Here is a 21,188-nt window from a genome sequence, read left to right as displayed (position 1 = left end):
AGCCCAGGCTGGCCTCAAATTCCTTCGATCCTCCTGCCTCAGACTCCTGCCTCAGCACCATCAGGGCTGGTGCAAAAGCAGCACATGTTAATGTTTAGTTCTTGTGTACATTGTGATGACTCGAGGTTGAAATAGAGTTCTGGCTCTCGGCAAAGCCTTGTTCAAGGGCATGAGGGTAAGGAGGTGCCACAGCAACTAACAGGGAAGGCAGGGCTGCTCCCAGGAGCGAGCCACTCATGCTACAAGCTGAACCAGCTCGGAAATATCACGCCCGTTATCCCTGTCCCCCGGAGGCTGAGACAGGAGGATTGCCATGAGTTCAAGGGCAGCCTAAACTACATAGCAAGATCCAGTCTTCGAAAATCAAACAAAAATAAATGAGTGAAATCCCCTTATGGTTGTGAGAACATGGGTATGACGCCAGCCCTAACCACTGCTCTGGAGTCCGGCACACAGCGACACCAGGGTCAGCAGACAGGTCCCCAGATGCCCCCAGATGCGTCTGCACACCCGGTGCTGCTGGTCCTGGTGACTGAAACCCTCCCTGTGTGACAGCTGTTGGGAGCCCAGCCTTCCTGACACCCTATCCCCGGGTGGGGGTGGAAGCTGCAAGCGCCTCCTGCTGTGCGTGGCAGGGCCTTCGTGGCAGGGCCTGTGTGGCAGGGGCAGCGGAAGATGCCGCTCTGCTGTGTTCGTCAAGGCCCTGTCGGTGTCACCTGTGCCAGTTGGGTCAGCGGAGGCACCAGGCTCCCCAAGTCCATCTGCGGCACCTGAGGACGGGCCCCTTGGCACAGCACCTTTGACTGTTTCCTGGCTGATGTAAGATGCAGTTGTGGGTATTCAGCTGCCAGTTGGATTTTGAGATAATTGAGACTTAGAGAAAGTTGCAAAAATAAGAGTTCCTACGTGTCTATCCTTCGTTCAGCTTTTCTTTCTTTTTCAGCGTTTTTTGAGACACAGTCTCAGGGTCTCAGGGTCTCAGCCATCCTACTGCCTCGGCCTCCTGCGTTGCTGGGATGACAGGTGTGGGCTGCCACGCCCAGCCATTCAGCTGTTACATTAACAATTTGCACAGCCTTGGACCCCACACGACCAAGAAATGAGCCGCGACTCAACACATCAACTGGAGCAGAGCCCTGAGTGTCACCAGGTCCCTGTTAATGCTGACTGTGCATGGGTTCCGAGTGCTGCATCGTCTTGGGGACAGAGCTTCCTGTCCACTCGGAAGACCCCCGGGTGGGCCTGCCCAGAGTCCCCAGAGACCATCCGGGGCTGTCAGGATCCCTGGTGCCAACCTGTGCCCTGTGAAGCCACCTGCCTCGCTTGCCCGGGGACGCTGCTGGGATTGTCCACTGTGCACTGACTGTTTCTTTGTGAATCTCAGCTATTCGGAGGGAGAGGCTGCGGCTACGCAAACAGCCTGTTTATGCTCAAGACCTCCCTTCTGTGGGTCTGCCTGTGGCAGTTATTTCTGGGACTTGCTAACTCCTTCATTATTCATTCATTGGAATGCTCTAGGAGAGTGTTGCTGCTTCTCCATTTACTTTCATTGTTTTGAGACAAGGTCTCAAGGTCTCAGACTGGCCTTGAACTCACTCTGTAGCCCAGGCTGGCCTCGAACTTGCTGTGAGCCTCCTGCCTCAGCCTCCTGAGTGCTAGGGTTACATGCCAGCGCCACCACACCTGGCTTCCATTTACTTATTACTAAGTTACTTACATTGCTAGGGACTCAGATGTGTATGTCATTCCTTGAGTTATAATGAACACTTGTTTTGGGGACTCAGTTATCCCACTTTGGCCCTTGTTAGCTCAGTTTTCACCATTTCTGATTGACAAAGATGAGAATTGCGTACGGCTCAGCCTTCGCTCTCTCACTGAGCTGAGAGCTATTTGGTATTAGTGACTCCACTGTTTAAAAGCTTTCTGTCCCTGTGCTGCCTGCACCAGTCTAATCTACCCAGCCCCTGTCCCCTAACCTGATGCTGCTGTCCTTCCAGGGCTCCTGGCTGTGGGCTCCAGGCCCCCTGCAGTCTTTTTTATTTTATTTTTTTGGTACTAGGGATCCAACTCAGGGCCTTCCGCTTTCAAGGCAGGTGGTGAAACCACTAAGTGAAATCCCTGGGCCCCCTGCAGTCTTTTGAAGATGAAAACCTGTCATCTTCGCAGTCAGGAGGCTGAGGCAGTAGGATCGCTGCGAGTTCGAGGCCAGCCCGGGCTGCACAGTGAGGTCGAGGGCAGACTGAGACCGTGAGACCTCGTCTCCAAAGAGAAGGCCTGTGTTGCTGACCGGGACTCGGCTGGGAGCAGCCATGTTTCCAGGCCCGGTGGCCAAGGCGGCGGATGGCTGCTGGAAGCACCGCGAGGTCGGTCTCGGAGGCCCCGCCCAGTCCCTGGCTGCCCCTCGGCCCGGTGTGCGAGCCGGGAGCCCTCGGGGGCGCTGACTCGTGCACCGAGAACGCGTCCCTGCCGGCTCACTCCGACCGCCCCGTATGACATCACCACCCTGCTCTGCGCCGACTCTCCTGGGCCGAGCTCCCCTCGCTCACCGCAGCATCTCCCAGATCTCCTGCAGGCGGCGCCCAATACGTAGCCGGGCGTCACTTCTGCCGCACCGAGGCTCTGCAGGGAGCTGTTCCCTGGCACACGGAGACAGAGGCCAGGAGATGCTCACGGGGGCTTTCTTCTTTCCCCATAGTTACCCACGCGTGTAGAAGTACCACTGACACCACCTTCCAACCTTTTTTTTTCCCGTATGGGGGACCGAACCTGAGACCTTCACGTTTAGCTATGTCCCCAGCCATTTTTACTTGGAGACAGGATCTCACCAAGTTGCCCAGGCTGGGCTCAAACTTGCAATCTTCCTGCTTCAGCCTCCTGAGTGCCGGGATTGCAGGTGTGCACCACCATGGTCAGCTTCCACCTTCCAGACTCTGAGACGTGGCTGTGGGGCGGGACTCAGGAGTCGAGTGCCTGTCTGGCCTCTCGGGACCCAGGGGTGTGTCCTCTGGAGGTGTCTTCTGGCGCAGACTCACTGGACTGCATCTCTAGCGAGGCTGGGAGGAAACTAGACGGGGTGGGCATGCATGAGGCTCCCGCTGGCCGTGGGTCTGACTCGGAGCCTGGATGGTGAGAAGTGTGGCCTCAGCATCTGCCCACCTCTCTCTGGAGGATGCTCAGCATCGGGGATTTCCATCGAGGGTCCAGGCAGCCTTGGAGCCGAGCAGAATCTTTGAGGAGATGACCTCGGGTCTCCCTCGGGGAGCCTTTCTCCGGGAGCTGACCCCTCATGGCATTCTATGCCTTTCCTATGTCCAGGCAGTTTGAGGAATGACCACAGTGCTGTGAATAGCACTGCCTCCAACTGCACGGTGGTGTGATGAAGCACAGGGTTGTGCACAGAGTGACCCAAAGACAGTGTGGGCCTCGGGGTTCCCCAGGAAAAGAACCAGTAACCCAAGCAGAACATCTCTGCACATCAGAACACAGCCACATATGTGGCAAGGGACTGAGTCTAAGGCACCAGGATTTAGGGCCTGGCAAGTCCTCAGTAGCAAGCAGAAGCCCATGGTGTATTTCCTGTGCAAACACAGCAGGCCTGAGGCCTAGCCCAAAGCATCAAAGTTTCCATCCCAGTCCAAAGGCAGGGGAGAATGGTGTCCCAGCAGCAGGGTTTCCTGACCCAGGTTCTTCCATGCCAGCCTTTGCTGATGGGCTGTAGAAAACTCGCATTTAGGAAGGCTCTATCTCTGCTCAGTCTAGTGCTGGTATGCTGTGTTATGGTTGAGCTCTAGCATGGCCCCCAAAGCCTCATGTGTCCAGAAGTGGGGTTTTTAGAAGGTGATTGGGTTCTGGGGGCACTGTACTCATCCGTGGGCCAAACCACTGATAAGCACCCAGCTAGATGTGTTGTTAGGAGGTGGGGCCTGGTTAGAGGAGGTGGGGCCTGGTTAGAGGAGGTGGTCCTGGGGGTGTGGCCTGGAAAGTGTGTCTCCCTCCCTGGCTCTTCGCTTCCCTTTCTGCTTCCTCGCTGCCACCATGTGAACAGCTTTCCTCTGCCAGGCCCTTCCACCACGGCTTGGAGCCAGCTAACCATGGACTGAATCCCCCTGAACTGTGAGCCCAATAAAACTTTTCCTCCTTTAAATTGTAGGTGTTGGGCAAGCTGACTAATACACACCGTGAACCAGTTTATTGCTTGGGAAAGATGCATTATTATCCTAAGTCTCAGTGTCCACCATTGAAAATGGCACTAAACACAACACACCTATCAGCTCACAGAGCACCTGGCAGGTTCTAGTAAGGTTATTCACAAAGAGCCTTGGAAAGCACAACACAGTCTGTGAGTGCTGGCACTGTCCCAGCACTGCGTGCAGAACCTGTGGGTGGCAGCGAATCCATCTGAATGCCCACTCAGGTGGCCACCTACTCTGGGAAAGGGAAGCCACCTGGCACTGGATGGTTAGAGAATTTGGATAGCCAGGGCTTCTGTGCTTGTAATTATTGGTGACCCAATGAAGGTAGATTCCACGGCAATGAGGCCAGTGAGTGGAAAGGAAAGCACAGACCGTCCATCGAACTGTGGTGAGCTTGTCACTCACCTGCCTCCAAGGCAGAAGGCCGGCAGTCACCCCGAAGCAGCCGACAACTGCACTGAGTTTGTCAGTCCTCCAAGTCCCCTTCGTGCCCCTCTGAGCACCGGGAGTGGATTCTCAAGTGCAAGCTCAGCCAATCCCTGATAAACCCCCATCTTGGCTAAAAATGGTGAGAAGTTAGCCCAGAGCTTCAAGAATCAAACCCCGGGGACGAGGGTCAGTATCTACACCAAAGCCTCTTCCCCCAAGAAGATGGCCGGGCCACGCCGCATGGGGTCCACCCCAGAATGTGGGTCCACGTGGGCACACACTGCACTCAAAGACATGCAGCATGCTCATCTGTGGCCTGTTCAGCAGAAAGAGTCAAGAGCAGCCACTTTCCCTGCCGGCGGGCACCCTGATCTCCACAGAGCTCCGGGCTGTGCTGTCGCTGAGGGCAGGGCAGGAATCCTTCGAGCCCTGGAGGGACAGCCTGGCCACAGGATGCCGAAACACTCCCAACTGTGAAAAGGAGGCGCCAACACAAAAAAGAAAGATAAAAAATAAAATAAAAAGGAGATGCCCCTACTGTTCTTATTTTCTTGGAAGAATTTAATTTTTAACTCTAAGCTCAGCCACTGGTCAGGGGAAGCAAAGCTTGGCTTTGGAAGGATCACTGTGGACTTCTTTGAAGAAAATGAAAAGTCAAGAAATATCATGAAGTTAACAAGAGACGACCAGGTAGGCTTCTGCAAAATGAGTTTCCTGTTTCTCTGATGACTGGGGCCTGAATATCGACCTCAAAAAGGCACCCTTTAGCTTGCCCGGCCCCCAGGAAAGAGGGAAGCGGGCACTGAGCACTGAGCACTGAGCACTGGGGACAGAGGGAGACAGCACCTCCGGAAAGGGACCTCCCTGGGCCACGGCCCCGTGCTGGCGTCGGCTCCATGCTGAATGTGAGCGATTCAGCTGTGTTGTGGCCCTGTGCACTGTCTGTAAAATAGGGCTTAGAATGCTCATTCCAGGACAGGCTCAGGCTCGGAAACTTAGGGGAAGACGAGGACCTTAAAGAGGATGCAGTCACAGCTCAGATCAGCAATGCAAATGGAAACCAGCCCTGGAGCCAGAGCCAGCAATCCAGTGCCACACCTGGCATAGTGGCCCATGCCTGTCTTCCTCCACTCAGAAGGCTGAAGCAGGAGGATCACCTCGAGTTTGAGACTAGCCTGGGCTACATAGTGAGTTCAAGGCCAGCCTGGACTACATAGCAAGACCTTGCCTCAAAAAAAGAAAAAAAAGAAAGAAAAGAAAGAAAAATGCTCACGATATTGAGATTCCAAGGTGGCAGGGAGTTTTGCTCCCTGGCCCTCATGTCCTTGGCAAGTCCCCTCCTACGCTGACCTGGCTGCATGGCAAGACCAACAGGCAGTTGCAGAGACAGAGCTGGATAATTTCCAGAACTCCTGAAGAACTTCCTCTCAGATCACGTGCTCTGGGGACACTACCTCCGTACTGTGAAGACACTCAGGCTGGCCGTGGGGTGCACGGTGAGGGGCTGCACCCTTTGCCAAGTGCCCCACTGTCCCCAGCATGTGTGAGAGCCTTTTGGAAGCAGACCCAGCCTTGCTCAAGATTTAGGTGACTGCAGCCATGGCTGACATTTGTTTTACACCACTGAGAAGTGAACCCGAGCTTCATGCCTGGGAGACAAGCGAATTGGCACTGAGCTACTTTTTATTGGTGCTGAGCCCTTTTTATTTTAGAGATAGGGTCTTGCCAAACTGCCCAGGCTGGCCTTGAACTTCCGATCCTCCTGCCTCAGCCTCCTAAGTAGCTGGGATTATAGGCATGCTCCACCCACCTCCTAGTTGACACACTGGAGAAAGACGAGAAACACCTCTTTTCTCCGGTGCTGCCAGAGAGGGGTGTGGCTGCCAGGCCGCTGTCGCGCCCATCCACTGGCTTCCCCTCTGTCCTGAGAGGGGCTGGGACTCCTCGACCCAGGGTCCTCCCTTCAGATTACTTCACACCACTCTCCAGGCCGCTCGGACAGTAGGTGGAGCCAGCTTCCTCCCCAGCTCCCTGCAGAAGGCAGGGAGACCGCCCCTAAGGGCAGAGATCAGATCCGGTCTGGACCCATCGCCCTCCTGAAGATGCCCAGATTTTCTTAGAGATGACAGCTGTCAGCCAAGCCGCTGCCACCTCCACTCGGGAGGCTCCACCTGACTCAGTGGCCTTGAATTTCAACCAAGCAGTAGAATTGACTTTGGACCAATCAGTAAACTCGGGTCAGAAGATTTGAGGGTTGACTAATTTGGACCAATCAGCAGGCTCAAATTTGGACTAATCAGTAGGCTTGAAAGTAGGCCAATCAGAGGCCTGAATCAGGACACTCAGCAAGACCAATTTGGACCAATAACAAGCTTCCAGATGCTATATAATCAGCACTCCCCTTGTTTTCCAATGTGCTTGTGTTGTGACGCAGCTGGCATTCATGTAAAGCTTGGCGCCCGTGGTCCTCTAAGTCTCTCGTGATTTATTTCCTGGATAGTGTGGGCTCCAGAGGTCTTGTAAATCTACTTGGGATTCTTATCCTCAGTGTTGCGGGCAGAGAGCTGGCTTTAAAAGAGCCATGAGCGCTGGGGCTGCTAGCGCTGAGCAGCCCCAAGATGGGCCGCTGGTACGGACCAGCGGCTGGCGGAGCGCACCGAAGGCGTCCAGGGATCGCAGCAGAGACCAGCAACTAGCAGTGGCCACGAGTGTGACTGACAGCCTCGGGCTCAAGCGGAGACCCAGGGCCAAGGGCTGCTGTGGGCAAAGCCCAGAGCCCGGGCCGAGCCGCGCTTTGCGGATTTCCTGATTTCCGTCTGAAGCGAGCAAAAGAATCCACCCCTGATCCGAAGCCTCCAGGGCCTGAGCCAAACGCGGCTGGCGAAGCTGCCCCGAAGCCTCCACTGTGGAACGGAGATGCTGGCGGAGGTGATCGTGTGGGGTCACTGTGCAGAGGGGACGACTGTCGCTGACACAGGCAGCCCAGGCTCCCCAAGGAGCAGCCCGTGAGGACCGGGTCTGCCGGGGCAGAGGCGCTCGGGTCCCAGGTTTTGTTGTTAAAGCGGAAGGGGGTCCAGGTGCCGGTTTCAAAAACCATAACCAACACCCGGACAAGGCGGCCACACCCACACCCGTATTCTATCTTCCCCGGCAGAAGGCCGAGACCCAGGTGCAGGCCTGTGGGTCCCCCTCGCAGACCTCGGCCTTCTCGCTGGCTTTGCCTGGTCTCGCCTGCGTCCGCGTCATGTTGGGCCAGGGCTTTCCCAGTGGCCTCGTCCGTCCTCCTCCGTAAAGACCCTGTCTCCACAATCGTCACCTTGGGGGGGGGGGGCAGCGGAATCGTCACGGTGGCCTCTTGTTAGCCATGAGCAGACTTACGCATTTTACTCCCAGACTTAAATTTAGTTCAGCAGAGAACGGGTAAAGCTGTAGTCGCCAGCTGCTCACGGTGCCTTCGGACACAGTTCGCCCATCCGTTCTGTTCTTTCTCAGTGACGCTCTAGGAACAATAAACAGTGATCCTCCTGCCGGAGCCCCCCAGTGCTGGCTTCCAGGGGTGGCCCCCGGAGAAGTCTAAAGGTTGAGTTCAACACTTCGGATGGACAGCTGGTGAAAATTTTTTCCCCACATTGCGGGTTGTCTTTTCACTCTGTTCGTGGTTTCTCTTGCTATGCGGAAGCTTTTTAATAAGAAGAGATCCCACTTGTTGATTGTTTGTGCTAGTTCACAGGCACCTGAGGCTTTCTTCATGAAATCCTTTCCTACACCAATGTCTTCAAGAGTTCTACCTAACCTGTGTTCCAGCAGGTTCGGTGTTTGTCTTAATATTTAAATCTTTGACCCATTTCGGCTTTAGTTCACTGCACGGTGAGAGAGAGAGGTCTAGTTTTAATCTTTGGCAAGCTGACCAGTTTTCCTGCACCCTTTATTAAAGAGGCTCTTTACTCCAGTGAGGCTGTTTGGCTGGGCTTTCCCTTCTCTCGGTACACTGTGGCGTGTGCTCCCCCTGGTGGCCGGGAGGGGTCCTGCCTTCGGGTCTGGCCGAGCCTGGCTTCTCGGAGGCCGCCCAGCTGTTCCTCTGCAGCGGAGGCATTGGTGGAGAATGATACTGGGGTCGGAAGACATTGCGACCCAAGAGGCCATCTGTTACTGCCGCAGAACCTGGACTTACACGACGGATCCTGAAAGATACCTTTGTTTACATTTTCCATTACTGGGGATCGAACCCAGGGCTTTTGCACTGAGCTGCATCCTTGGCCCTTTCTTAAAATGTTTTGTCTTGAAACAGGGTCTCACTAAGTCGCGGAATTGCCCAGGCAGGGCTCATACTTGAGATCCTCCTGCCTCAGCCTCCCAGAGCACTGGGATCGCAGGTGTGTGCACAACTGGAGGACAAACCCTCTGGCCTTGCTGAAGGAAGCAGAGCAAAGCAGGCAGGGAGCCTGGAAGTTTGTATTTAGCCACACTAAGGAGTAGGAAAGAAAGTGCTGGGCCAGTGGTTGCGGCCTCCTGCCTGGTTCGGTAGTGAGGCCGCCGCCGCAGAGGCTGCCGGGAAAAGTGCTGCTCTCGCCCCCAGGAGTGTGTGGAAAGCAGTGTAGGGAGGAGGTTAAAAGCACAAGCTTCAGCCAGGTGTGGTGGCACCTGCCTGTGATCTCAGCAGGCAGTAGGCTGAGGCAGGAGGATCACTGCAAGCTGGAGGCCAGCCTGGACCACATAGCAGAACCTTGTCTCAAAACCAAACCAAAACAGAAGGATGGCTGTGTGGGCCAAAAGGGTCCGGTACTTTACAGAGCGGAGTTTCAGTCCAGGCAGCCGCCCTAGGGAACCCATTTTAACTGCTCCCTAAAGGTGGGCGTGGCTTCCACCGAGACCCAGGACTCTGGCTTCCCTGTGGCTGCCAGCATCACCTGAGGGCCCAAGAAGCTACAGGCCAAGCCCAAGGTGGCAGCCAGTGTCTCCTTGAGGCTGGAGTCTGTCCTGGGCCCGGCGGCGTGAGCAGTCCTTGGTGCTCCTCAGCACCTGGCTCCTCTTCTGCTCGTTTCTGTTCTTTTTGTGAAACAGAGTTTCACTACATAGCCCAGGCTGGCCTTGAACTCAGAGTGATCCTCCTGCTTCAGCCTCCTGAGTGCTGGGATGTCAGGCGTGCACCCCCAACCCTGGCTGCTGTAGATTTGTGGCTGGAACGTTGCTTGTTCCCCAGCGCCTTGTGGGCCGAAGCATGGGGCCAGGGTGGTGCTGCCAGGCGGCCTCAACAGACGACTGACATGGGCCCTTCCTTCCTTCCTCTTTGCCCCCTGCAGGCTGGTGTCCAACCTGGAGCTCCTGGAAGGACAGCTGTAGGCCCAAGGAACATGTCCACAGTCCCAGGCTCCATCCCCAGCACCAGGAAAATTAAAATAAAATAGAAGAGCAGGTGCACCTATAAGCCCAGCACTCGGGAGGCTGAGGCACGAGGATCATCATGAGTTCCCGAGGCCAGCCTGTGCTGCATAACAAGACTGTCTCCGAGATACAAATAAAAATAAAAAATAAAATAATCATTACTATTGGTCCTGCCACGCAGTCCTATTAATACCTTGCTATCAGTAATTCCTTCATTTTGTTTAATTTTTTATTTTTTTGAGGCAGGGGTCTCGCTGTGTAGTTCGGGCTGGCCTGGAACTCCCGAGGCAGAGCCTTTTCCCCCTGTCTTTTCCCGCTGGGCTCTTCATGTGAGGCGTGGGGCTCCGGGAGCTCAGGGACAGGCTGCGCCCTCCTGCTCGGGAGGGTGTTCTGCTGGCAAGCTCTGCACCATGTGTTTATTTTGGTGTTGGTGCCGGGGGTTGAACCCAGGGCCCTGGCACTGAGCTCCATCCCCGGCCCTTTTTGTTTTTCATTGGGAGACAAGGTTTTGTGAAGTTGCTGCGCTGTCCTGGCTGGACTTGGACTTGCAGTCTTCCTGCTTCAGCCTCCCAGAGTGCTGGAATCCCAGGCATGTGTCCCCAGACCCAGTTGAATTTTGTGAACTTCAGCAAAGCTCTGGCCCTGGGGTGTGAGCACGTGTCGAGCAGCACGAGGCCTGGATTCGGTGCCCAGCATGGATATTAATAAGTACCCTCTGGCCACCAGAGAGGCTGGCTGGGTGCTTTGCAGGAGGACTTTGATCAGTTCAGCAAGGGCGTCTGGCTGGGCCTGGAGGTAACTCATGCTCCACGTCACCCTGTCCTGTTGCCTGGCCTGGGATTCTTCCAGTGCCGGAAGCTTAGGACCCAGGCAGGCTGTGGAAAGCCTCCTGGGCCAGGAGCATAGGCTCAGACTTGGCAATCCTCCTGCCTCAGCCTCCTGAGTGCTGGGATGGTAGAAGTGCAGCACCACACCCAGCCCAACCTTATTGGAAAGGAATGTGTAGGGGCGGAGCTAACACGCCTTTGAGACTCTGATCTAGACCCCTACCGCCCAGCCAGGAGGAGGGGCAGAGCCCGGGAGAGGGGCTCAGCCTGGGCCCCGACACTGGGGATGGGAGGGTCACCTCGTGGGGTCTGTGAGTCCCTCCACATAAGATCTTGCGTGTGCACACGTGTGTGCACGTGCACTGTGTTGGGCTGGGAGGGGTGCAGAGGACAAGGCACAGTCGGGGCCCTGACCAGGTTGACCGGGACCCCAAGAAAGCGCTGAGACCCAGTCTCGCTGGCTTCGCGGATGCTGCCGAGGCCCAGGGAGTGAGTGGCTCCACAGCCTGGGCGTGGAGACCTCTGCGTTGTGGGGGGAATGTGTGCAATTCGTGAGCGGGCAAAGTGTGGCTGGATTTCGGGAAGAGGCAGGGAGACCACGCCGGGACAGCCGGGGCCTCCGGACAGAGCCGATGCAGCCCTGTACGGGCATCGGCCCAGGGCGCTCCGTCTCCCTCCTCACCAGCCCAGTGAGTAATGGGTTGGGGTCTTTGAGGGTCGTGGGGCGGTGGCCTGGGAGAAAAGACAGACTTAAGTGGCCGGTTTAGGAGGGTTTGTGGGAGGAGCCGGGACTCTGAGCCACACCCAGAAGTGTGCTGAGAAGCACTGTCCTGTCTCCTCCACCTGCCCCTGCTCCTGTCCGCCACTGCCTGAGTTCCAGGCGCAGAGCCCAGCAGGAGCTGGTGTGGTGCTGCACACCTGGAATCCTAGCTACTGGAGGCGGAGGCAGGAGGATCGAAAGTTCAAGTCCCACCTGGGGAACTTCGTGAGACCGTCTCAAACTAAAAATAAAAAAGGGCTGAAGAAGTAGCTCGGGGCAAAGGCCCCAGCACCACACGGACAAACAAAACTTTGCCCTCACCCAGATTCCAGCAGGATGGAGACGCCAGGGCTGGGAGGTCGGCGACACCGGCTTAGGGTTCCGGTGAGGACGCAGCTGTTGTTCCCCCTTCAGCCACCTGAGGTAAGACAGCCCCTCCAGGTCCCGCCTCCCCCTGGGTGTGCGGACCGTTGGTGCTGTTCTTTGTGTTGCGGGGCTGATGAGTCGCACCCTCGCTGGGCCAGGGGACCCTCAGGGTGACGGGAAAGGCTTGTGAGAAGCCAGAAGTGGTGGTGCACACCTGTGATCAATCCCAGCACTCGGGAGGCTGAGGCAGGAGGATCACCATGAGTTGGAGGCCAGCCTGGGCTACACAGGGAGTTCAAAGCCAGCCTGGACTACATAGTGAGACCTTGTCTCAAAAAACCAATAATAATAATAATAAATAAAATAATCTAAGCAGCATATATGTATGTTCTGTTTGCTTTTTTAGTTTTTTGTGGTACTGGGATTGAATCCAGGGCCTGCCCACTGAGTCATCCCCAGGCTTATTTATTTATTTATTTATATATGTTTTTTCTTTTTCTTTTTTTTCCCCCATGCTTATTTATTTCAAGACAAGTTCTCTCTAAATTGCCCAGGTGGGACTTGAATTTGCAATCCTCCTGCCTCTGCCTCCGACAGTGCTGGGGTTAAAGGTGTGCAGCACCGTGCCTGGCTCCTGTTTGCTTCATTTGTATTTGAACTTACTGTGCTTTATGAGTGGTGTTCATTGTACGTATTAACAGGGTCCCTCTGATATTCCAGCCCACATGCACAGCAGGCTCCATCCAGCTTCCCTTACCCACCCTCGCCCCTCTTTGCTTAATTTGTAACAGTAATTTTTTGTTTTGTTATTTCTGTTTCTGTTTTTGCTGTTTGTTTTGTTTGTTTTGTTTGAGACAGGGTCTCACTACATAGCCCAGGCTGGCCTCGAACTCATGGTGATCCTCCTGCCTCAGCTTCTCGAGTGCTAGGATGACAGGTGTGTACCCCACGCCAGGCTCACAGGTATTTCCTCTGGGCGTGGTGGCACACATGGTGAGTTCAGGGCCAGCCTGGACTACAAAGCAAGACCTTGTCTCAAGAACAAACACCTGCAGGGCCGGGGATTTAGCTCAGTGGTTCAACCACCTGCCCAGCAAGCAGAAGGACCTGAGTTCAATCCCTGGTACCACAAACAAACAACAAACACCTGTGGCATCTTCTCCAGCGCAGGAAGCACCTGCTCATGGTGCTGAGCTCTGGCTCAGATCTCAGCCTGAGCAGACGCTGGTCTGGGTCAGGGTCAGGGCCTGGGCCAGCTCTGGGGCTCTGGTGGGCAGCTGCTCCTTGATGGGGCAGAGGGGACCCAGGAGCCACCCCTAGGTGCCCTCTGCCGTCCCCCCCAGCGTGGGCCCGAAGGCTCAGAGCAGTGTTCAAGGCTGTTGGGCTCAGGGTGGGTCAGAGCAGCGTGTGTCTCTGTGCCTCGGTTTCCCCAGTGCAGGGCGGCCCCTCACCTGGCCTGGGCGTCCGTGCTGGCTGTGAGCTGTGCCTCGCTGTCTGCTTGCTTTTTCTTCCCTTCTCCTTCTCTCCCGACTTCCTGTCCTCTCTGCCCTGTGATGACATTTTACACAGATGCTCTGAGGCCCTGGTGCTCTCCCTACAAAACAACAAACTCCGGAGAACACGATGCTTGCAGCCGGGATGGCCTCGAACACATTCTGCTTGCCGGGCGCAGTGGTGCACACCTGCCATCCTTGCACTCAAGAGGCTGAAACAGGAGGGTCCAAGGCTCCCAACCTGGGCAACTTAGTAACTTAGGGAGACCCTGTCTCAAAATAAAATTAAAAAGCTGGGTGTGGTGGCACACTCCTGTAACCCCTGAAAGTCAGGAGGCTGAGGCAGGAGGCTCACCACAAGTTCAGGGCCAGCCCAGGCTACATAGTAAGATCAAGGGCAGCCTGGACTGCATAGCGAGACTCTCTCAAAAAAAAATAGAGGGGCCGGGGATGTAGCTCGGTGGTGCCGCTGCCTGCCTTGCAAACGCAAAGTCCCGAGTTCAATCCTCGATACCAATATAAATAAATTAATTAATTAATTAATTAATTAATTAATAATAGAAAAGGGCTGAGGCTTTAGCTCAGTTCAAAGCCCTAGAGTCAATCTCCAGGCCTGAAGAGAAGGGAAGGAAGGGGCGTGGCCTCAGGGCGCTGGGCAGTGGCTGGGCCTGGGTCTGCGGTGCCTCGGGTTCCGCCCCGGGCCGGTCCCTCGGGTCCCCTCCCCGGGAAGGCGGTGTCAGGGCTGCGCGTGGGGACACAGTGTGCCGGGGCCCGTGCCGTGTGGGACCCCAGGCCGCACAGGTCAGGAGGCGCAGAGGCCTCTGGCGGCCGGGACAGGGCCGGGTGCTGGGCTGCCGACAGCAAAGCGGTAAACTGAGGCTGCCCGCCAGGAGGCTCCGAGTTTGCAAAGTGTTCTGGGGTCCCAGTGCGGGAGGGCCGGCCTGGGGGGCCGGGGGACCCTGGGGCTCGGGCACAGGAGCCGGGGCTGGGCGGGGCCTGCCATGGGGAGGCGCAGGGAGGGGACGGGTGGGGGCGGGGCCGAGGACCCAGAGGGAACTGGCCCAGGCCGAAGAGGGCGCGCAGACCCCTCTCTGTGGCCAGCCCCCGGCCTGCTGCCCCCCCGGGGTGGCACAGGAGCGGGCTCACCCGGCAGAAGCTCCGCCTGCCGCCTGCCCTCCTGCCCTGCCGGCCGCAGGTGGTATGGACTTGGGGAGCCTTCTGCAGCACGCCCAGATTTGTGGTTTCTTTGTTTTGTTTGCTGAGACAGGGTCTGCTATGTAGTCCAGGCTGGCCTTGAACTCACTAAGTAGCCCAGGCTGGCCTGGGACTCCTGGCGATCCTCCTGCCTCAGCCTCCTGTGCTCTGGGATTACAGGGTGCACCACCACACCTGTCTTCAACCACTGCTCTCTGTTCCTATGACCACCTTCCTATTTCCCAGTGGCCGGGAGACAGGGCTGCTTTCCCTGAGCCCGTACCTGCCACCAACCAGGCCTGCCACCTACCGGGCGACCCGGCCTTCCCCACGGGTGGGCTGATGTGGGCAGCTCCTGCATGGACACAGGCCTGTGGCAGCCTTTCTCCTGACAAGATGGAGAGAACCAGCTGGGCGCTGTGGGACACACCTGTGAGCCCAGCACTCAGGAGGCTGAGGCAGGAGGGTCACTGCAAGTTTGAGGCCAGCCTGGGCGACTCAGCAAGACCCTGTCTCAAAAAAAAATTGGAGAGGGCCTGGGATTTAGCTCAGTGGTTCTGCTGCCTGCCTTGCAAGCGCAAGCACCTGAGTTTGATCCCCGGTACTAAAAAAAAAGAAAAAAAATTGGAGAGAACTAGCAGCAAATGTCACAGGCCAGACAGACAGACAGACAGACAGACGGCCTGCTGGGCCCCGTCCTGCTTGGGGAGGGAGAGCCAGGCACAGTCAGGGGGAGCCACTGTGCTGCCGGGGCAGGTGTCCAGAGAGCCCTTCCGGGAGTGCCCCTCCACTCCCCAGGGTCCTCTTCCTCTCCTGCAGCCCACGCCAAGCGGGAATGTGGGTTTTTACAACCTCTGGCCTGGTCCAGACAGAACAGATTCAGACGCAAGCTTGCCTGGAAGAACGCTTAAGCCGAGCACGGTGGCACACACCTGTGAGCCCCAAACCGTGGGAGGCTGAGGCAGGAGGACCCAAAGTTTGAGCCCAGCCTGGGCAGTTTGGCAGTTTAGTGAGACCTTGTCTCAAAATTAAAAATTAAAAGGGCTGGGGACGCAGCGCAGTGCAAAGGCTCCGGGTTCCATCCACAGTGGTATCGAAAGACAGGGTTGAGTCCCACAGGGACAGAGGAGGAAATAGCAGACGGAGGAGGCAGAGGGTAAGCACATTTATTTAAAGGGTGTAAAGGTAAGGAAACAGTGCTCGCTCTCCAGGAAGGGTCCTCCAGGTTCCCAGGGCTCTGACCAAGGGCTCTAGGGGTGAAGAAGGGATCTCTACCCAGGGGCCGCTCGCATTCGGGGCCCTCTGTGTGGTGTCCCTGCCACGTCCCTGCCTGGCCGGACTCTGGGGACTCGGGGCAGATGTTCGTGTAGGATCCATTCTGGGTGCCGTCCTTACTGCCTAGTAGAATCCAGCTCCTGTCTCACCAGTGCCACCAGAAAAGAGAAAAATAACAGGAATGGTTCCAGCCAGGGCCTGGGAAGGAGCAGGGGAGGCTGGCTGGGCCCAGGCCAGCTCAGTCCAGTCCTCAGTCCTCACCGGGCCCATGTGACCCGTCCTGGCCCAGCCATCCCTCGAGGTCAGGTCAGGGATGCCAAGGAAGCCCCTCCTGGCTCACACAATGTCCCAGTGTCGCTGGTCCTGATGGGCAGGCGGCAGCCTCGGGGGACAGAGGCCCTCTTCCGGCCACAGGGCATTCTGCCAGGGCTGGGCCGGCTCTGCTGCGTGGAAGCCCTGACGCGGCACATGTGGAGGACAGGGGCATCGGGGAAACTGAGTCAGAGCTGGGGCAGGCCCGTGAGCACACTTATGGCTGTGTGTGTGGACCATTCGCTCCGGCCTCTGAACCTCATGCTGAGTGTGGAAGGCCAAGACAGGAGCATCGACACAACACGGCCAGCCTGGGCTGCATAGGGAGACCCTGTCTCAAAAAACCACCAAAAGTGAACCTCCATTCCCGTGTTTGAAGAGCTAGAGTACCCACGGCTCAGTCGGCAGCTGTAAGGATGCAGTGCCATTCACCCAGCAAGCACCTAGCTCAGCACCGTTCTTCTCTATGATGGAAATCCTGAGAAATGCTGCTACCAGTATAAGACCCAGCCAGAAAACAGTCAGCCTTGAAAATGAGAGATTGAAAATGCCAGCCACAATCAGTGTGTCTTTGTCAGCCCCACAAGGAGCAAAGATTTCTCTTCTTCTCTTGGAGCAGAGACGGCCTTCCTGAGCATGAACCAAAGTCCAGAAACCAAGACACAAAAGAGAAGTCAATCCACCATTCAAAGATAAGAATATTTGCATGGGCGTTGGTGTGTGGCACATACCTGCAGTCCCAGCACTCTGGGAGGCTGAGGCAGGAGGATGTCAAGCTTAAAGCCCTGTCTGGGTAACTTTGTGACTCGGTGAGACCCTGCCTCAAAATAAAAAATTGAAAATGGGCCAGGGATGTAGCTCAGGGCAGAGGCCCTGGATTCCATCCCCAGTGCCACAAAACCACCCCTCAGACTAGCGAGAGCCGGCATCGTGGCGGGTGATGGGGCAGCCTGGGTTCCTCAGTGCCCATCGGGTCCCTGGAGTCCTCCACACGCAGGGGGCACCAGGTGACAGCTCTGCCCATGGGCCAGGAGCAGAAGCAGTGGGCAGCCAGGCGGGGTGGGCGTTGTCCTCTTCTCAGGGCTTGGCTGGGAAGTGCAGGATGGAGCGCCTCAGCCAGCCTGACACCCACCGTGGGCTCCTACATGAGCAGGACATGACGGCCATTTGTTAAAGTCACTGGGAATTTAGGGTTTGATTGGTTTTATTGTTGTTTTGCATTGTGTTTTGAGACAGGGTCTCGCTGTGTAGTTCAGGCTGGTCTTGAACTCAGTGTAGCCCAGGCTGGCCTCCAACTCCTAGCAATCCTCCTACCTTAGCTTCCCAAGTGCTGGGATTACAGGCATATGCTACCATGCCAGCCTGGTTTTTTTGTTGTTTTTTAAGACAGACATACTCTTGCTATGTAGTTCAGGTTGGCCTCTAACTCATATATATATATATAATTTTTTTTTTGGTAGCAGGGATCGAACTCAGGACCTCTCCCCTGCCAGGCAGGTGATGTGGTGGTGAGCTAAATCCCAGGCCCAGTGCTAATACCGTGATTCTTTTTGTATTGTATTTTTGATAAATGCAGTTCATTCCACATAGAGTACGTTTCTGTGCAATCACAAGGCTTTTCATCTCGAGGTCACCAGTTACAGCCAAGTTCGACAGCTCAGCAGTTCAGCCAAGTGTTGCGGCTCCCTGAAGGTACCTCCGGAGGTGACCAGGCCAAGAGCGCCACGAGGAGACACAGAGGGAAGCTTTATTACACTGGCGGGCTCAGAGGAGTTCGCACTGCCAAGTCTGAGCCCCGAACAGCCTTACATGGAAATCTCGGGGTGGGGGCAGGCCCGCACACTGGGCAAGCATGCTCACAGGGCAGGGGCGGAGTTAACAATGTTCCGGGAGTGTGGGCCCCGCCATCCCGGGAAGGCCTGCTCCAGGGCCTTTGTGCTGTGGCCAGCCGTGGGCCAGCCTGCTGACCTGCGTGTGACCAGTGCCTGTCACACAGGGCACGGTGTGGCCCAGGGAGGAGGACTCAGATCTGTCACGCTGTGTACCTTCCTCAGGATCCAGCTGCCTAGGGAATGGATGCATTCCTAGGGTTTTGGGTTTTGTCTTTGGGGACAGGAACTATTTACTTACTGGACAGAAGTGCTTCTAGGTTAGCATCCAATGCAGCCACTGCTTCCAGTTCACTTCCTGTTGCAATCGTGAATCATGTGAGCCTGTGGGCCTTCCTGAAAACTGTGCTCTGACCAAAGCCCTCCAAACTCCCCAGTTTTGTGGAGTCCACACTCCATCCAAAGCCGTCCCATCTCCTGGCTTCAGGATGGAACCCACTGTAACTTTGGGCATAAGGTCCTGAGCCACAGGGCTATGTCAGAGGGGCAGACTTTTGCAGGTGACATGCACGTGTGGGAGAGCAGACAGAGGCAGAGAGATACAGGAAAGGGAATTTCAGAGCAGGGAAAGTAAGTTTGTTTTGATTCTGTTTGGGGGGATGCGTTTCCAGGAATTGAACCCAGGGCCTCCCCAGTGCTGAGCCATCCCTGTACTTGACCACTGAGCTGCACCCCTGGCACCCCTGGAAGTTCACCTGTTGTTGTTTTGGTTGGGTTTTGTTCTGTTTTGTTTTAGTTCAGACAGGGTCTGGGTACGTAGTCCAGGCTGGTCTTGGACTCACAGCGATCCTCCTGCCTCAGCCTCCATGGTGTGTGCCACCATGCCTGGCTGTTTTGAGATAATTGAAAAACTTTTACTTAGTCTCCCACTAGTTCTGGGTGCTGACCACTAGGCTACCTAACTCAGATCTCTCAGTCTCCAGGTCGGTGTTACCTTGCCTCGGGAACAGGGAAATGGTGGAAGGCTGCTTGCCCTGGCGGGATTGCTGTGGGCAGAAGGCCTCCCACACTCCTGAGGAGCAGGGCATTGCTGAGGACAGGCATTTGGGTCTAGAGAAGGTCTGCTTCCTCATTAACCTAATCCTTATCCTGCCATTTTCTATAGTTGCTCTTCCATGAACCGTGAGCGAGCCCTCGCCCTGCGCTTCTCACTGCCTAATAAAAGTGGACCAACCTCGGATTTTATTCTGGTCTGTTCACTACAGCCAGGTCTCCTCCCAGTCCCCCCATATCTTGAAAAATTGTCTCTGTCTCTTTCTTTTTTTGTTTGTTTTTGTTTTTTTGTTTTTTTAGTACTGGGGATCAAACTCGGTCTTTCTTTTTATTCCTTGCTGTTTCCCCCAAAGGGTAGCTGAGGGTCTGGTCAGCCCTGGGGATCTGGGGACTCTTACGAAGACTGCAGAAGAGTTGAGGATGGGTGCGACCATTTTGTAAAATAATTCCAACGTGAGTTTTGAAAGAAATGAAGTAAGTGGCAGCCGCTGGGGAAGCCGTCCTCTCCACCCCATACCGGAGCAACTTTATTCAAGATTCACTTACGCAGTTCTCCCTCTGGGACTCGCTCGGTGGACACTGCCTCCAGCCTCAGCCCTGCACATTTCCAGAGTGAAGTGAGCATCATCCTGCATCCCTGGCCACAGCCAGGGGAGCCTCTGCCCTCCAGGCCCCACCCAGCCACTTCCTGCCTCACCCACTGCGCTTGCTGGACTGGTGGTTGCTGGATCCTCCGCCCTGGGACTGCACTCAAGGCCCTGGGAGGCATCCATGCCCAGGGCTCCATCCCGTCCGACCCATGGAGGACGCAGCAGTTGCCTCTTCCCTGGCCATACCCGCCCTGTGCTCACCTCACAGCCCTGCTAGCGACTCAGCCAAGCCTCAGACCAGGCCCAGCCACACCAGCTCTAGCTGGCCCCATGCTGCCTCTGGTGCCGCAGGGCATGCAACAGGTGTACCAGCCGCCCTAGGACGCACGCCTGTCATCCAGCACTCTGGGAGGCTGAGGCAGGAAGATCTTAAGTTTGAGCCCAGCCTGGGCAGCTTAGCAACTTAGCGAGACCCTGACTCAATATTAAACAATTTAAAAAGGGCTGAGGATGTAGCTCAGTGCAAGGGCCTTGGATTCAACCCCCAGTACCACCAAAAATAAAATAAAATAAAAAAGGGCTGGAGATCCTCAGTGGTGCTGCGCCTGCCTTGCAAGCACAAGGTCCTGAGTTTGAGCCCTGGTTCTGAAAAAAATAGAGAAGAGGTTGGGAGAGCTTGAAGACCCCCAGCCCCTTGTCCTGAGCCTGGGCTGCCACCGCCTGGGGGAGGTTCTGAGAACCCTCACGCCTGGGCCGCCCCTCAAGTCTTGGACATTCCAATCTCTGCTGATGGACCCAGGCATTGGTAATTTTTTTCTTTAAAATACTTTTTTTAGCCAGGTGGGGTGGCCCATGCCTGTAATCCCAGGACTCCGGAGGCTGAGGCAGGAGGATTGCTGTGAGTTTGAGGCCAGCCTGGGCTTCATAGTGAGACTCTGTCTCAAAAAAAACCAAACAGGTTTTCACCCGAATCCTAGACAAGTCTCCCCACACCCAGCACCTGTATTTCCACAGCTCACCGGGAGAGTTCCACACACAGCCAAAGCTGACACCACTGCCCTAACCCCGAGGCTGAGATGCCAGGAAGAGGACCCTGGGGGGACTGGGGGCTCCCGGCCCCGAGCGGCCCTGCCCTCCTCTCTGCTGCCCAGCGCTCAGGGTGGCCCTGGAGATCCGTCCCACGGACCTCGAAGATTCGTGGGAAAAGCGGGCTTTTCCCCTTCCCACTCCCAAACTCTGGATTCCACATCGATGCCAAAAGCGGCGTCAGCTGCAGGCCACCGTGGACCAGAGCCGCCAGTCCCGCGTGCCAGGCCTGTCAGGGCCCGGCGGGCAGTGCAGACGCCTGGCCGTGGGTCAGTGTGTGTGCCTCACCCTACTCTCAACTCTTCTTCTGCTTTGTTTTCTTTTGGTTTTTTGAAACAGAGCCTCGCTATGTAGTTCAGGCTGGCTTGAACTCACAGCAACCCTCCTGCCTCAACCTCC

At 56.1% G+C, this 21,188-nt stretch overlaps 1 long non-coding RNA gene across 1 annotated transcript; it reads left to right on the top strand.

The window, feature by feature from the left end:
- The first annotated feature begins 11,077 nt into the window (after window positions 1–11,077).
- LOC147824033 (uncharacterized) lies at window positions 11,078–20,416 on the top strand. Its single transcript, XR_015442957.1, has 3 exons — window positions 11,078–11,520; window positions 11,917–12,014; window positions 19,467–20,416. It is a non-coding gene; the product is annotated as an uncharacterized LOC147824033 (long non-coding RNA).
- Window positions 20,417–21,188: the final 772 nt, after the last annotated feature.

Source organism: Heterocephalus glaber, unplaced genomic scaffold (genome assembly GCF_053883595.1).
Source record: "Heterocephalus glaber isolate CG9 unplaced genomic scaffold, H.glaber_assembly_v1.0 deba00001556, whole genome shotgun sequence".
Taxonomy (NCBI): domain Eukaryota; kingdom Metazoa; phylum Chordata; class Mammalia; order Rodentia; family Bathyergidae; genus Heterocephalus; species Heterocephalus glaber.
This window is presented reverse-complemented; position numbering and strand designations above follow the sequence as displayed.